Below are 15,541 nucleotides of genomic sequence, written 5' to 3' on the forward strand. Positions count from 1 at the left end.
GTTCTGCTGCGTGTTGGGACAAGCATCCGCTCGGTGGCCGGCTGCTCCACGCAGGCCGCAGGCCGGGATTATCCGGCAGTAGGTTTGCCCTGGGATGAGCATGTTCTCATAGTGCACAAGACGTGGTTTCCGCTCCCGGCGAAGGTTACCCGAGCTTTGTTAGAGGAGCTGAATTTCCTTACCTAGACGATGGTGCCTGCTCTCCATTTTTTTTTATTTTATTGTACCCTCAAGACCGAAGTATTACAGACGGGAGTGGGTAAAAAAACATACACAAGTAAATAAACAAAGCAGCAAATAAACAGCAAATTTGATTAGTTAATTTTATCCGGGAGTAATGATGTCTGATAAGGCCGAACGAAACTTTGACTTGTCCTTGATTGCGACAACTGCGCCGGGAAGGTAGTTCCATTTCTGAGAGGTCCTAGGAATAAATGATTCCTTACAGTTTCTGGTACGGCACTGAATGATTCCAACCTTATGGCTATGGTCGATGCGAGAGGAAGTGTGCGTATGAGATGATATTAGATTATTGCGTAGGTACGAATTGTGGAAATATAGTTTATGAAATAAAGGAAGGCGAAAGCACTTACGCCGGGCTGAGAGAGGAGGAAGCAGCAGAGTTTTTCATGACAGTTACGCTTGATGTGCGGCTGTAATTGCTGTGAATAAGACATGCGGCATTGTTTTGGATTAGTTCAAGTGACTGAGTAAGGGTTTCGAGGTGCGGGTCCCAGATGGATGAGGCGTACTGCATTTTACTCCTAATGAGAGTTTTGTATAGGATTAATTTTAATGATGTAGGAGCAGAAGAAAAATTTCGGCGAAGATAACCTAGCATGCGATTAGTATTGTTAATTACGTTGTCGATGTACAACGACCAGGAAAGTGACGAGGTTATGTGGACGCCTAGGTATCTACAGGAGGTTACGACCTCCAGGGGAGTATCATTAAGGTAATATAGTTCGGTGTAGGAATATTGCTGTGAGTTACACGCATACATTTACATTTAGTTACGTTAAGTTGCATTAGCCATACGTCACACCACTTAGAGATAGCGTTTATATCGTCTTGTTAAAACTTGTGATCCGATTTGTCCGAGATTTCACGGAGGATAACACAGTCATCGGCGAAAAGGTAAATATTCGAACAAACATCATTGGGTAAATCGTTTATGTAAATTAAGAAACGAAGAGGGCCTATAACTGATCCTTGGGGCACACCAGAGTCCACACGATCTGCGCATCTACTGCCGAAGCTATTCAGTGACGTCAGAGTTGCTGCCGACGATGACGCCGTGGCAGACATCGCCTCCGTCCTGTCTAAGGTATCCGTGGGGCGTAATCGCCCTACCCTCGGTGTTGATTGAGGAGTCCCCGAGGAGTCGATCTGCCGCCGCCGGCTTCGGGGTGTGGATCAATATCGGATTTCGTTCACGGACGGCAGAACCGTAACAGACCTGGCCACCTCACGCCCGAGGTAGGCCGTAATGGTGGCACCGTAGCGGTTCTCCGAAAAGGCTTGGTGCAGCGACACATGTTCGCGTGGATTGAGCACGACCACGAAGTTGTCAGGGCCCGGTTTTGGAAATGGGCGAGGCTTTCAGTTGGTAAGGGCCTTGCCTTTGCTTCCCGCAGCGCGCGAGGCAGGAGGCTGCGCCTTGCCGGCCGGTGTGGCGGGGGCCAGGGCGGCTATGGACGCCGCCGTCTTGGCTTGAACGAGCGAGCGACGCGCGACCGCTGAAATGGTGCTGAAATTTCGGAATAAGAGCGGAGTTTTTATCTTCTGATGTTGAAACCGTCATCCGGGCCATGGCGTCGGGATCGTAACCCCTCAGGAATGACGCGGGAGCCGCCATTTCACCTCGGGAGGCCGGTTCCACGCCGCCGGGCGTTGGCGTCACCGTGTGGCCTAACGGCGTCGCCCACGTAGGCGGGTGTAATTCGGTCATAAAATCTTCAAAACCGGTCCCACCTGGTGAGCATTAGTATCTACGTGGCCCAGGCGGTTCCCTGCGTCGATTGACGTCGGTCTTGTTGGGGTGAAAAGGTTTGAGCCGTGACTCCAGCCGAAAATCGACGGAGCCGATACGCCACACGCCAAGCAGCGTTCTTTTCCCCGGATGCTTGACCGAGATGAGACTTGCAATGAGGTTCTGTATGTGACAGAAAACTATTGCGAACGTATGGACAAGTGCACAGTATGGCATGGTGCGGTGTGGTATGGTGTAAGGTGGTGTACCATCGCGAACATGCGTATACATCAATAAATAATATTGTGGCCAGTATCATTTCCAACCAATATGCTTTGTGGGTAACCATTTCATGTTTACATCTACTCTGGATTACTGGAGAGCCAGAATTTTTATGTCGTCCGGTTTATTTAGACTGCACTATATACCCTCAGGATCGGCTCACATTTTAAGACTGCGTGATCTCAGGGGAGGCTCATATTTTTCGTTTGGCAAAGCCGCACTTCTGGTTTCAGTTTTAGGTACGTGCACTTTGAGCAAGTGTATGTGAGTTTATTGTCGGCTGTGTTGCAGTAATTACGCATTATTGCTTTTCCATACAGAACTCTGTGCTAACGTGCACCCTTTTAGTTTCAAGCCTCATTTTGGCGCCTTTCTTGTGGTCCTATGTGCACTAGAAAACGTCAAATCACTTCATTCATTGAATAAAACTTCACTTCCATCTCTGGTTTGAGGAGCGTACGGTGTGAAAGAGCATGTGTTTGGTTTTCTTTCGATCTGTTTGCCTATATTGAGCGTAATTACAGCTTTGTACATGTATGGCTCTACGATAACTTGGTTGGAACAACGTAGGGTAACTTGGTGCGTTGTTTTTATAGCAAGCTGCGTTTTCACACCTCTTTTGTTATCCTACGTGTACCAGGAAGCCTCAAAATGTCTGACTTAGAAAGCGAAAGTGATCATAAACCATAATTCCACGAAGCACAAATCGAACTCAAGTCTCCGCATAAGACCTTGTCTTCCAAAAGAGAAAGGAGAAGTGTAACGCGCATGATTGATCAAGAAAGCATTACATGTGTTGGTTGGCCCAAACTTTGTCTCTTGACCACGCCAAAGAGTTCTGGCATAGTGCACGCTGAAAGTTCCTCTTTTTGTACGAACATGCGAGTATCGGTATACCTTTGCCCGATTCCGCTTTGGCCGCATTTTTGTATTCGTATGTAGCTTTGAGGACGACAAGTATGCAAATGAAGACGCCGGCTCTTAAAAGAAAAGCGATGTCTGGTAAAACAGCCACGAAGTATGTGTTATGGATAATTGTCTCCCGCAGCCAAAATGAACAGTTTGTGCTATATCTCTTTGTTATGGCTGTCTGTGAAGGTGCAAGAGAATTCTATGAACCAGAAAAGCGGGAAAAGTGGGGATGGTTTTTGATGCACACTATTTCTTGAATTAAACTTGTTCCGTCTCACTATTGCCTAACCTCAAGCTGAGTTCGAATACCGTGGGATATGCTGAAGAAAGCGCATGAAGTGCTACCGTTGCATTGCTCGCACTCGAAAGAGAGATCTCAGTGACACTGGCCAAAAGGGGAATAGCGTATTTTTGTCTGAAAACTGGTGTCACATGTATTTCACGCATGTTCTGGCGTCTTTTGATTGGATTGGATTCGGCAACTGTTCGCTTGCTTTATGGGTAGAGTTCTGCGTCATCCATTGAAAACTGCCTCTGAGTTCAGAAGGCCACTTTGTATTTCATTTTGTCTTCATATTTTGTAATCATCTTTCTTGAACTGAAAACAACGTAATATGCATCGTAACAATTTTTATTAATTTCTAAGTTTTTACTTAATGCGCAAACCTACATTTACCATCTATTTCGCTGGATAAGGTACACGTCGTAGTACGCACTTGTATTTGCTATGCCGATAATGTTGGTTCTGACATACGTTCAGTATAGCAAGATTATACCATTTCTATGTCGTTGTTACTTTTCATCGTCTATTCATATACATGTTGGGGCCTATTGGTACCACGAGCTGCACCTTCTTTCACAGGGCGTACATAATTACGTGCAGAACTTAGCCAATGAAACAAACTAAAAAAACGGTCACATTACTTCTGCAGTTCACAAATGAAATAACTTCACTGCAAGTTTAGTTCTGTCAGCGCTTACATACCCGGAATACTTGGAAGAGCGAGGAGTGGCAAAAAAAAGTAGCGGAGTTAGCAAAGTGACACCCGAAGCCTTATTATTCAATAAACGATATATGAAGGTGTCAGTGAACCAAAGCTGCTGGGGAGATTAAGAATTAATTAAAATGATTCATATTCATTACACGTAGGTAAACCACGAAGGCACCTATCTCGTACAACAGCGATGCCAAAGTAATTAAGAAATTATCTGTAAACTAGACAAATTTAAGGAATATACATTGGGCATATTTATTGACTCAATAATTAGACTTTTTTAGATAAATTAGAATCACGCTCTTCTGCTTTAAAAAAAAACGATTAATCCCCGCCGTAGCCTACATACATAACTTAGAGCACTTCACAATAGTTTCATATAATTAGAATACTCAATCTTTTAACATTATGTCAAAACAGTTTAGTAATTTTTCACAAGGCAAAGATAAGGCTATGTTTATATTAGGCTTCTATGTTAAAGACACACAATACGGGGTGTCCGACGTAAACTGAGCCAAGATTTTTCAAGTTAAAGGCGCGTACACTCTTAGGCAAAGTTACACCCTTTGGCTTGCCCCTTCTGCCACACAACAATAATCGTTATCTGCCTTGATTCGTTTCCTTTCTTTAACGCTGCGAGCCCGGAACTTTCCAGTAACGAACGGCACGCGCATTATCAGAAGGGGCACTGCAAAGTGTTTAAACTGTTCTATGCTGATAACGCACGTGCCGTTCGTTACTGGAAAGTACCGGGCTCGCAGCGTTAAAGAAAGGAAACGCATCAAGGCAGATAACGATTATTGTTGTGTGGCAGAAGGGGCAAGCCATAGGGTGTAACTTTGCCTAAGAGTGTAGGATGCGAATTGAACCGAACGAATACTATTCACACTGGCGTATAGTAACTCATGCAATTTTTTTGTTTTCCCCATACCTCAATAGCTATGTAAGTTTCATTACCCAACTGTACAATCATTGGCTGAGGACCCCGGGTAAGAAACGCAGACTTGTAGAACACCTTCAGGAACTACCGATCGAGTTGTTTCCTTTACGATACGTCTCACGTAGTCCTTTTCTCCGGGTTGCAAAGAAAGCCCGCGAAATATGAAAAAAGCCGCTTGACGGAGCGTTTGCGCTGCTCTCAAACGTGTGTTCTGCCGACAAGCTCGGCTGCATCGTGAATGGCGACGACGAATCGGCAAGGCGTTCTTTATGTGACGGGCAGTGCTCGGCAGCAGCATGCATTTTCGCCGTCATGCGAAGGGAGCCGACCTTGTTACCCGAACGATCGCTTAGAGAAGCACGATCCCACTGCGCAAGCGCTCCGACATGTGGCTTTTTAGCGCGACAGCGTTAAGGAGCTCGTGTCGCAGAAAAGCCGGCGTCATCGGAGTCGGCGTCGGCGGCGTTGGCAGTGAGCGATAAATGGCGGAAGGCAATTCATAAATAAAAACAACTTGCAAGGCGGGCTGGGTGGGAATCGAACCAGTGTCTCCGGAGTGTGAGACCGAGATGCTGCCACTCAGCCATGAGTTCGATAGTTCAAACGGGACAAAAGCGCCTCTAGCGAATTCGGTGTTGCCTTAGAAACGTACCGTAGAAAGTTATACTGCGGTGTATATCGGCAATTATGAGCATGTAAATTACAGAAGTCGCAGTTGAACGAGTAGCGAAGTACGTTTCCGGTGCATTTCTTCTGCGCTTGGCGCACACGCAGAACCATCTTGCGGCAAACGCAGAAGACTCGCTCCTCGCAATGTACGGTGCTGCCCCGACAGGTGGCGCGCCACTTGGCCGCTTTTCCCCGTCGTCTCGTTTGAGCGCATTGGGGCCGTGAGGGGAGCGGTCCGAGGATGCGCCAATACCCTTGCGTTTAATAAATTTTCTCGCTCTCTCCCCTTCCAACTTCCAGCGTGTGTCACTCGAACCGTCATGTTTAGGCGACGCGGCTCCTCTTTCCGCTCACAGCCCTATTCCTATGTGCAGCGTCCGATGCGGGACGCCTCTGACGTGATCGCTGCGCCGTGGCGTGTCTGGTGGGAAAGCGTCCCCTGCGATGTGTACTGTGCTGTACCGGCGAGGAGTCATGCGTCTGCGTGGTGCTCCCAAGCGAGATAGAGGACGATCCGATCGAGGCATCAACTCATCGCGTCCGCCTTCATGGCGCGTCGCGGCCCGGCTGTCCGTGCCGATCATGACGTTTGGCTCGCGTTGATCATTTCTCCCTCCGAGACACCGAGTTCTTTGGTTCGTTCCGCTTGCTCAGGCGCACGTTTCGTTGCCCCGTCGAACGCTGCGTTGCTCGGCGCTCACCGCGTGTCTTTGTGTGACTCAAGACCATGCCGAGCGAATGAGTGGGCGGTGCGAACTGGGTGCGATAACACTGTCCTGTTTCACTTTTGAAGGCGAAGCTTAAAGGGAAGCTGAAGAGTCTGTCGAATTCAATAAGACGCTCATATACGGATGCGGGAACCTTATGAACCATGAAGGCAAAATTTTGGGTTCTTTTTTTTTTCAATTAGGAGCGACGTAATCGTCAGTTGCAATTGCGCTGTAGCTCCGCCCCCCTTTGAGTGAGCGGGCGGAGCGGAGACCGGAAACCGCGGTGTTGTGACGTCAACTCTGCTTCGTTCCTTCTCAGCGTCCGCGACTGTGGCTGACCGCGCTTTTTTCTGCGTGCGTGCCATCGTAATTTGCTTCGATCGACCCTGCATTCCTTTGTTGGTGCGTCTGCGTGTATGTAGAGTGGTAGTCAACGTGCGTGGTAGTCCACGTGAGTGGTAATCAACGCGAGTGGTAGTCAACGTGAGTGGTAGTCAACAGATGAAGGTCACTACACGTACTGCATGAACCGGGAAGCTTTTCACGCGTTTAAACCGTCTTTGTAGATTGCCGACAGCTTTGGACAGCGCACAAATGCTGACGATAGCATCCCCGCTTACGTTCCACGAGGAGGCATGCAGGAACACAACACTACAGTTGTTTGACCGGAAACTAGCTCACTAGATTAGCGAAAGATCGGTGAGATCACTAGATCACTTTGCAAAAAACATACTCACCAAAGAGCATTTCCAACACGAGGAGATCCCAAGACTTTGCTTTCGTTCGCGTCGAAAGCACTGCTCGCACCAGCATCGTTTGCTTCTTCGAGAGGCCGGCTTTTCGCAATCGGCTCGTACATGTAGGGAGTAACGCCGAACTCCTCAGAAAAACGCAGTCTTTATCAATTTTCCATTACCGCCTAAGAAAAACAGCACCAAACTACCAGGCACCGCGCTTCATGTGTAGCGGCAGTGGTCGGCAGCGGCAAAGTTGACGTCATGAGGTGCACCGACCAATCACAGGCGGAAACGAGACGCGCGAGTCGGGCGTGTCCGCTGCTGCACTTTTCGTCGAAATAAAATATATTTGCGCTTTCTTTCGCTCAATTTCGATACGATATTCGAATTCGGAGGGTTGAAAATGTCCACTCATTTTTGCTGGAAAACCTTTCAGCTTGCCTTTACGCGCCTTTCATTTTTTTTTCATATTTCGCGGGCTTTCTTTGAAACGCGGAAAAATTTGCTACGTGAGACGTTTCGTAAAGGAAAGAAATAAACCGCTTGTTTTTTAAGGTTCTCCACAAATCTGCGTATCATATTAGGGTTTCTCAGCCAATAATTAAAAAGTTGGGTAATTAAGCTTTATTAATTAGTAGGTTACTTGGAAAACAAAGTATTGTCTGATGTACTTTAGGCTATTGCGAACAGTATGCGTTTGGTTCAATTTACTTCAGACGCGCCTTTTGTTTTTAAATTCTTGGCTCAAGTTATGCAGGACGCTGGGTCTACACCATAGAGCAAAACGCAAAGACAAGCGTGTTTCAATAGTAATGAAGATCTCCATATAAAGACACGAGCTACAGATATTTTAGGTGAATACTCTTTGATTATCATTTGCATATACCCAATAACCTATGGGATTGACGAAAAGCTTTTATGGAGATTCCAGGGCGCCTATTGAGTATGTGTGACGTAGAAAGAGTGCACTTTTCGTTAGACTGTTGGCTCCATGGACACCCGCATGTGGGAATGAAGTCTATTCAATGTCGTTATTCATGCTTCTGGGCTTAATCGCTGAACCAGCCACTTTTTCTTCGGTGCTTCACATACTTGGGGACTTCTGCCAGCAATTGAAAAGTTGGGCAATTATGCTTAAATAATTAATGAGTTGTGAGGAAAACAATAAATTGTCTGAGTTACTATAGGCATTTGCGAACCGTATGCGTTCGATTAAATTCTCTTCCGACGTGCCTTTGATTTTTAAATTCTTGGCTCAAGTGACGTGGGACACCCTGTATATGTTTTCTGGCAACCTAAATTGCACAGGAAGTTTGCGAAGAAATGTGTACTTCGCCATTGGACGGGCATCAAAGTTATTAAATCATTACCCTATATTTTGGAGACGCTAAAGTGACGAACAGCTATGTGCCAATTTAAGAACAGCAACGAGGAATATTTTCTGGCTGGAGCGCACGGCACATTGTAATCCGGTTGGAGTATCAATCAACTGTCTCTTCTTTTTTCCTTAGAAAGCTTCAAGTTTATGTTCATTCATATTTTTCATCTAATCTGCGAGTTTTTCTTTCTACTATCCGTAATTAGGATATTGTTTGATTGATGTAGAGAATACGGTGCTTTTACCATGGTTGTTTATCCCCTCGAACAGCTTTTTCTAAATATTTGTCTAGTGTTTGTTTCGGTTACGTCTGCTACACTGGGATGTGTGTGCAATGGTTGCATAGCCTTGCCAGCTGCTGTATACATTTGGCCTTCTGAGCCAAGCCAATTTCTTTGTATAATTGCCTTGAATAATGAAGAAGAGGAAAAGACCGCACAATGTGTCGGTATATCCACAGAGTTTGTTCAGTCTAACAAAAGAGTGGCTTACGCAGACCGAGTACCACTCGATTCTAGCACACCGCACTGTGGGTATGCAGCAAACATGCTCGAAGTAAGTTTTTTGAAGGCCTCGCTCCATTGACGTAGGTTTACGTCCTGGCAGTGTACGGAGAGAGACGCGTATAAATGAAAGGCAGGGAGGGTAACCAAGAATGAGTCCGATCTACTGCCCTGCAGTGGATAAAGCAGGAAGCAAATATGAAGAAAGAAAGTCCAGGGTACGGAGTTTGTACACAATGCAAGAGTCATGCGAAGTGGGTAGTGGTAGTTAATGACAGTACGTGATGACAAGATGCCTACTTTATAAGTTTTTTTCCAAACTAGCCTTTTTTACTTTTCTTTTTCTACTTAACTTGTCCTTAGGCAAAGAAGCAAACCGCTTGCTTCTCGTCCAGTTAACTTCCCTGCCTTTCGCACCTAATTTTGTTCTCTCTCCCTATTTCACTAGCAATATGGCACGATGATTCATTGATGCTTCTGCTGTTGGTACTGTACATTTACTCGTAGGTCTCTGTGTGGCTCAATCAAACAAAAGAGAATTTACACGTCATACGTCCAAATAGTTATCCGTGTATGTCTCCGTTTTTATATCGCGTTCCTTTTATGTCAATATTTCGTCGTTTCGTCTGAGGCTGCTCTAAGCTTGATAACCGCTTCACAATTAGTAAAAGGGGGCTGGCTTGCAGGCTGTGTTCAGTGTGTGCGTTTTCTGAAAAGCAAGATCAATAAAAAAATTCTACTTCGAAAAACAGCATTTTAGATGCCCATTGGAACTTCCAACGGTCCACCCGATCATTCACGAAGAATATTTTTAGTTTTTTTTTGTCGCAGGACAACAGACCGTATTAGTAGGCATATACGGTCGGAAGTTGAAGATAGACGATGTGTACCTTTTGCCAAGAGAGCACGTGCTTCAGGGAACAACCATATGTATTCAATGGCGAGAGTTATTCCCTGCGACGTTATTTCTGTACCATCGGAATGGTGGCGTGCCGGCAAGCTATTCCAGATGTCACGCGAAGCGGCACTTCGTTTTATTTATTTATTTATTTACATTACCCCTAAGGGCCCTCACACGAGGGTATTACATAGGGGGGGGGCGAACAAGAAATATACACAAGAAATAAAACTACATCAAATAAACATACACACAAGGAACATAAAATAAATAGATATGAACAAGGGGTATATGCACTTAGTCATGAAAACACAAGAACATTTTAGATAATATGTTAATATGTGCATATAACCATAAGTAATATCTAGTCTGCTACCACTAACCGTTTTCTTGCAACAAAGTTTGGAAAGATGGTAAGTTAACTTCAGTAGCTATGCGTGATGGTAGGTTATTCCATTCTATTATTGTGCGAGGAATAAATGATTTTGCGTAGACCGACGAGCGGCACATAATGCGTTTTAACTTGTTAGCGCGGTCACGGCACGGGAAAACTGCAGGGGGTGGTGAAAAGTCTTCGTGAAGCGTGGAATGGTGATAAAGTTTATGAAATGAGGTTAGGTGGGCACACTGGCGTCGACGTGATAGTGATTCCAACTCGGCACGTTGTTTTAACGATGTGACGCTGGTGAAGCGTGAATAATCGGAAAAGATGAAGCGAACAGCACGGCTTTGCAGAGATTCAATGTTGTTGATTATGTATGCTTGATTGGGATTCCATATGGCAGAAGCATATTCAATTTTTGGGCGGATCAGCGTGATATAAGCAAGTTTTTTTAAGTGCGAAGGTGCGTGCTTGAGGTTACGCTTAAGAAGACCGAGTGCTCGGTTAGCTGATACTAAGACGGTGTTATTAGGGTAATGCCAAGTTAAGTCAGACTGAAGATGAAGGCCAAGATACTTGTAAGTTGGTGCAAGTTCTACTCTAGCATTATTGAGAAAGTAGGTGGTAGGAAGTCGAGTGGAATGGTTGGAAAATGACATTAGCTTGGTTTTAGACGTATTTAAAGACAATAACCACGAAGAGCACCAAGCGGTCACCGCATCAAGATCAGTTTGTAAGGAAAGTCGGTCAGCATCATTTCTAATATTACGATATATAACACAATCATCTGCGAATAATCGAATTCGAGATGAGACACGTTTGGGTAGATCATTAATAAAAATTAAGGAAAGTAGGGGACCGAGGACGCTGCCCTGGGGGACTCCAGATGTTAAAGGAACAGAAGAAGAGTAACAGCCATTAGCACAGGTAAATTGTTGTCTGTTGGAGAGGAAATCTTTAATCCATGCAAGAACGTTTGGGTGAATATTTAAGTGTGTTAATTTGTTTAGAAGCCTTTGATGAGGAACGCGATCAAAAGCTTTAGAGAAGTCAAGAAACACTGCGTCAACTTGGAATCCTTCGTTAAATACGGAAAATATATCGTTAGTAAATCCGGCGAGCTGAGTGTCGCATGAATAACCCCTGCGAAAACCGTGCTGGTACTTGAAGATATCATGGTCTTCTAGGTAGTTTATGACTTGTGTGTGTATGACGTGCTCGAGAAGTTTACATATGTTGTTAGTTAATGAGATAGGACGATAGTTCAGTGGGACAGAGCGATCACCTGATTTAAATATTGGTATTACTTTAGCTATTCGCCAGTCATGAGGAATAATGCCAGATGATAATGATTGTGAAAACAGGGCTGATAACACTTGAAAAATGCTTAAAGAAGCGTTTTTATATACCTTGTTATTGAAACCAAGGTGATCAGAACTAGTAGTAGTTTTGAGATTATTCAACAGGGCAAGAATACCAGAATAACTGATGACAATTTCTGGCATGGAAATGTTAGGCAATGGCTCTAATATAGGCGAAGAAGTTATATCTTCATTGGTGAATACTGATGAAAATGAATCGTTTAGAAGCTGCGAACACTCAGTTTCAGTGACAGGTTGTCCGTCAGCATTAATTAGTACTATATCAGGATAGGAACTCGGATTGATAATGCGCCAGAATCTATGAGAATTATTGGTTAACATAGTAGACAGGTCGTGAGTGAAGAAATTACGACGGGTTGTTCTAAGCAGGGACTGATACTCTTTATCACCTTTTTTGTACTTGTTCCATGATGACAGGGGACGTGTGGTCATTGCTTGGCGGTACAAACGTTTTTTCTTATTATTAAGACGATTTGTGAACCAAGGTGAATTTTTATGATGTCGGATGGTGATGATTGGCACATATTATGCGAAGCATATAACTGGAGCTCAACCCAGCTCCTCACGCGCGGCGGTGTCGCCTTCAATGACCTTTGACCCCATGCCATACCACGTGACACCATGACGTCACGACAGAGGAGAAACGGGGCTCCAACTCGCGCCGTCGCCTTCAAGGCTGACCACGTGACACCGTGACCTTCACGACAGAGGAGAAACGGGGCTCCAACTCTCGCCGTCGCTCGTGGCGTCGCGGCGGTATATAAGCAGCTGCGCTTGTTTCTAGGTGGCTTTGGCTCAACTCTTGCAAGAGGGGCTGGGTGGGAATCGAACCAGGGTCTCCGGAGTGTGAGACGGAGACGCTACGACTGAGCCACGAGTACGATGCTTCAAAGCGGTACAAAAGCGCCTCTAGTGAATGCGGTGTTGCCTTTGAAACTAGCTGTTTCTAAGGCTCAGGCGTGCGTCGCTTGCTCAGGCGCACATTTCGTTGCCGCGCCGAACGCTGCGTTGCTCGACGCTCACCGCGTCCAATGCGGGGCGCGTAGTCGCTGTGCCGTAGCCCATTGCCTTACACCCCTTGGCGGGTCGACGGGAACGCTGTCGCGTTCTACTCTTGAAGGCGAAGCAGACTAACGCATGAGTTGTTTCTTCGTCTAGCCGAACCAAACATAGCCAAGCAACAGCAGTTCACCAGGCTAAGCAGTGGTTAAACAACTAAAATAAAGGCTAGTATGCTTCGCATCCTGGGCTTAACCTTGGCTAAGCCACATCCATTTTTTATCAACAAGGTGAGACAAGGTGGTTTTGAATCACAGCCAGTTTGATTCAATTGAGCGTGATGAATACTGAGCCAGGAAGCTTTCAGAGAAGGTGTTTAGTTCCGAGTTAATCATCTCAAAATTCGCGCGATTGTAGCAATGAATTCGCTTAATGGTAGTTTTCTTTTCAATAAATGGATGCGTGAAGCACCCAGTGATAATGTCGTGATCGGATAAACCATTTAAATGCAGTATATCAGAAAGCACGTCCGGTTACTTGGTAGGACAAGATCGAGGATATTTGCCGTAGTATCGGAGCGATGGGTAGGTCAAAAGAAAAATCGAAGCAGGAATGAAGAAAGGTGTGGCCTTCTTTATCACTGGAATTAACACAGAGAGTGGGCCGTTCCATGCTTGGAAAATTAAAATCGCCAAATACGAGGAAAACAGAGTTAGGAAAACGCACATGTAAGTCGCTGAGTATTCTGTGGAATTCACCCGAGAATCCATCAGACATATCGGGCGGCCGGTAGAAAGCACCAATAATAACATCAGTAACTCCGAATTTACACCATATCAATACACATTCGAGGAAAGTATCAACAGCGAGGGGAACAGCAGATAATTGTTTCTTTGTGGCTATAAGGACACCTCCTCCTTTTCTATTTATTCTGTCACACCGGAAAAAGGAAAATTCAGATTCACTCAGAAGAATGTAATCATCCGGAACGGTATCGTCCAGCCAAGTTTCGGTCAATACTAGAAGTGAAACGCACGTAGAATCTATGAGCGAAGAAAGGGCGACAGTTTTGTAAAGAACGTACACTTCTGATGTTTGTGAACAGGAAATGTGTATTGTTCTTTAAATTATGACACACATTGGGCAAAAGGGACATAGATTCTGTAGATGACTTATCAGCCGGCACATGTCATACTGTGGTGGGATGACGAACTGGCACAGCACGGTTACCCGCGACATCCCACACATAGTTGTCATTATTGATGTGCAGCTTGTCGAATGTTAGGCGCATACGGTCACCTTGTTTTTTAATGGATCGAGAGAACTGCAGAAGTTGCCGGCGTTTATCACGAACGGCTTGGGAATAGTGGCGTCCTATGCTGAAACCTGTGTCCCTCAGCTTGCTGCCTTTACTTAACATAACCTCAAGTTCTTTATCGTTGAAGAACTTAGCTATAATGGGGCGTTTTTTCACAGTCAAAAAACGGCCCACACGGTGTACCCTAGCAATGGAAGTATCGGATATAGAGGAAGCCTTGAAGTGTGAGTGCGTGCACCCTAATTAGTCTTTTCTGAAAACACTACTCCCAACCGCACATGCGGGATCGCCACTTATAAGGAGATGCGTTCACGCTAATTTTCTAGCCTTTATTTCTGCTGCTAGAGAATACATGCTGGGCCACTCGTTATCTCGGCCGCAAGGCAATTGTGTCTCTTCGTAATGAAAATAAAGTCTTCCTGCATGAGCAACGGGAACAATGATTGTGCTTCCTTTTGGTTTGGTTTTATAGAAAATAAGCCGGTTTTGACTCGATCATCATCATCATCATCAGCCTGGTTACGCCCACTGCAGGGCAAAGGCCTCTCCCATATTTCTCCAACAACCCCGGTCATGTATTAATTGTGGCCATGCCGTCCCTGCAAATTTCTTAATCTCATCCGCCCACCTAACTTTCTGCCGTCCCCTGCTACGCTTCCCTTCTCTTGGAATCCAGTCCGTAACCCTTAATGACCATCGGTTATCTTCCCTCCTCATTACATGTCCTGCCCATTTCTTTTTCTTAATTTCAACTAAGATGTCATTAACTCGCGTTTGTTCCCTCACCCAATCTCCTCTTTTCTTATCCCTTAACGTTACACCTATCATTCTTCTTTCCATAGCTCGTTGCGTCGTCCTCAATTTGAGTAGGACCCTTTTCGTAAGCCTCCAGGTTTCTGCCCCGTAGGTGAGTACTGGTAAGACACAGCTATTATACACTTTTCTCTTGAGGGATAATGGCAACCTGCTGTTCATGATCTGAGAATGCCTGCCAAACGCAACCCAGCCCATTCTTATTCTTCTGATTATTTCCGTCTCATGATCCGGATCCGCACTCACTACCTCCCCTAAGTAGATGTATTCCCTTACGACTTCCAGTGCCTCGCTGCCTATTGTAAACTGCTGTTCTCTTACGAGACTGTTAAACATTACTTTAGTTTTCTGCAGATTAATTTGTAGACCCACTCTTCTGCTTTGCCTCTCCAGGTCAGTGAGCATGCATTGCAGTTGGTCCCCCTGAGTTACTAAGCAAGGCAATATCATCAGCGAATCGCAAGTTACTAAAGTGTTCTCCATTAACTTTTATCCCAATTTCTTCCCAATCCAGGTCTCTGAATACCTCCTGTAAACACGCTGTGAATAGCATTGGAGAGATCGTATCTCCCTGCCAGACGCCTTTCTTTATTGGGATTTTGTTGCTTGCTTTATGGAGGACTACGGTGGCTGTGGAGCCGCTATAGATAT

Source organism: Dermacentor albipictus, unplaced genomic scaffold (genome assembly GCF_038994185.2).
Source record: "Dermacentor albipictus isolate Rhodes 1998 colony unplaced genomic scaffold, USDA_Dalb.pri_finalv2 scaffold_16, whole genome shotgun sequence".
NCBI classification, from domain to species: Eukaryota; Metazoa; Arthropoda; class Arachnida; order Ixodida; family Ixodidae; genus Dermacentor; species Dermacentor albipictus.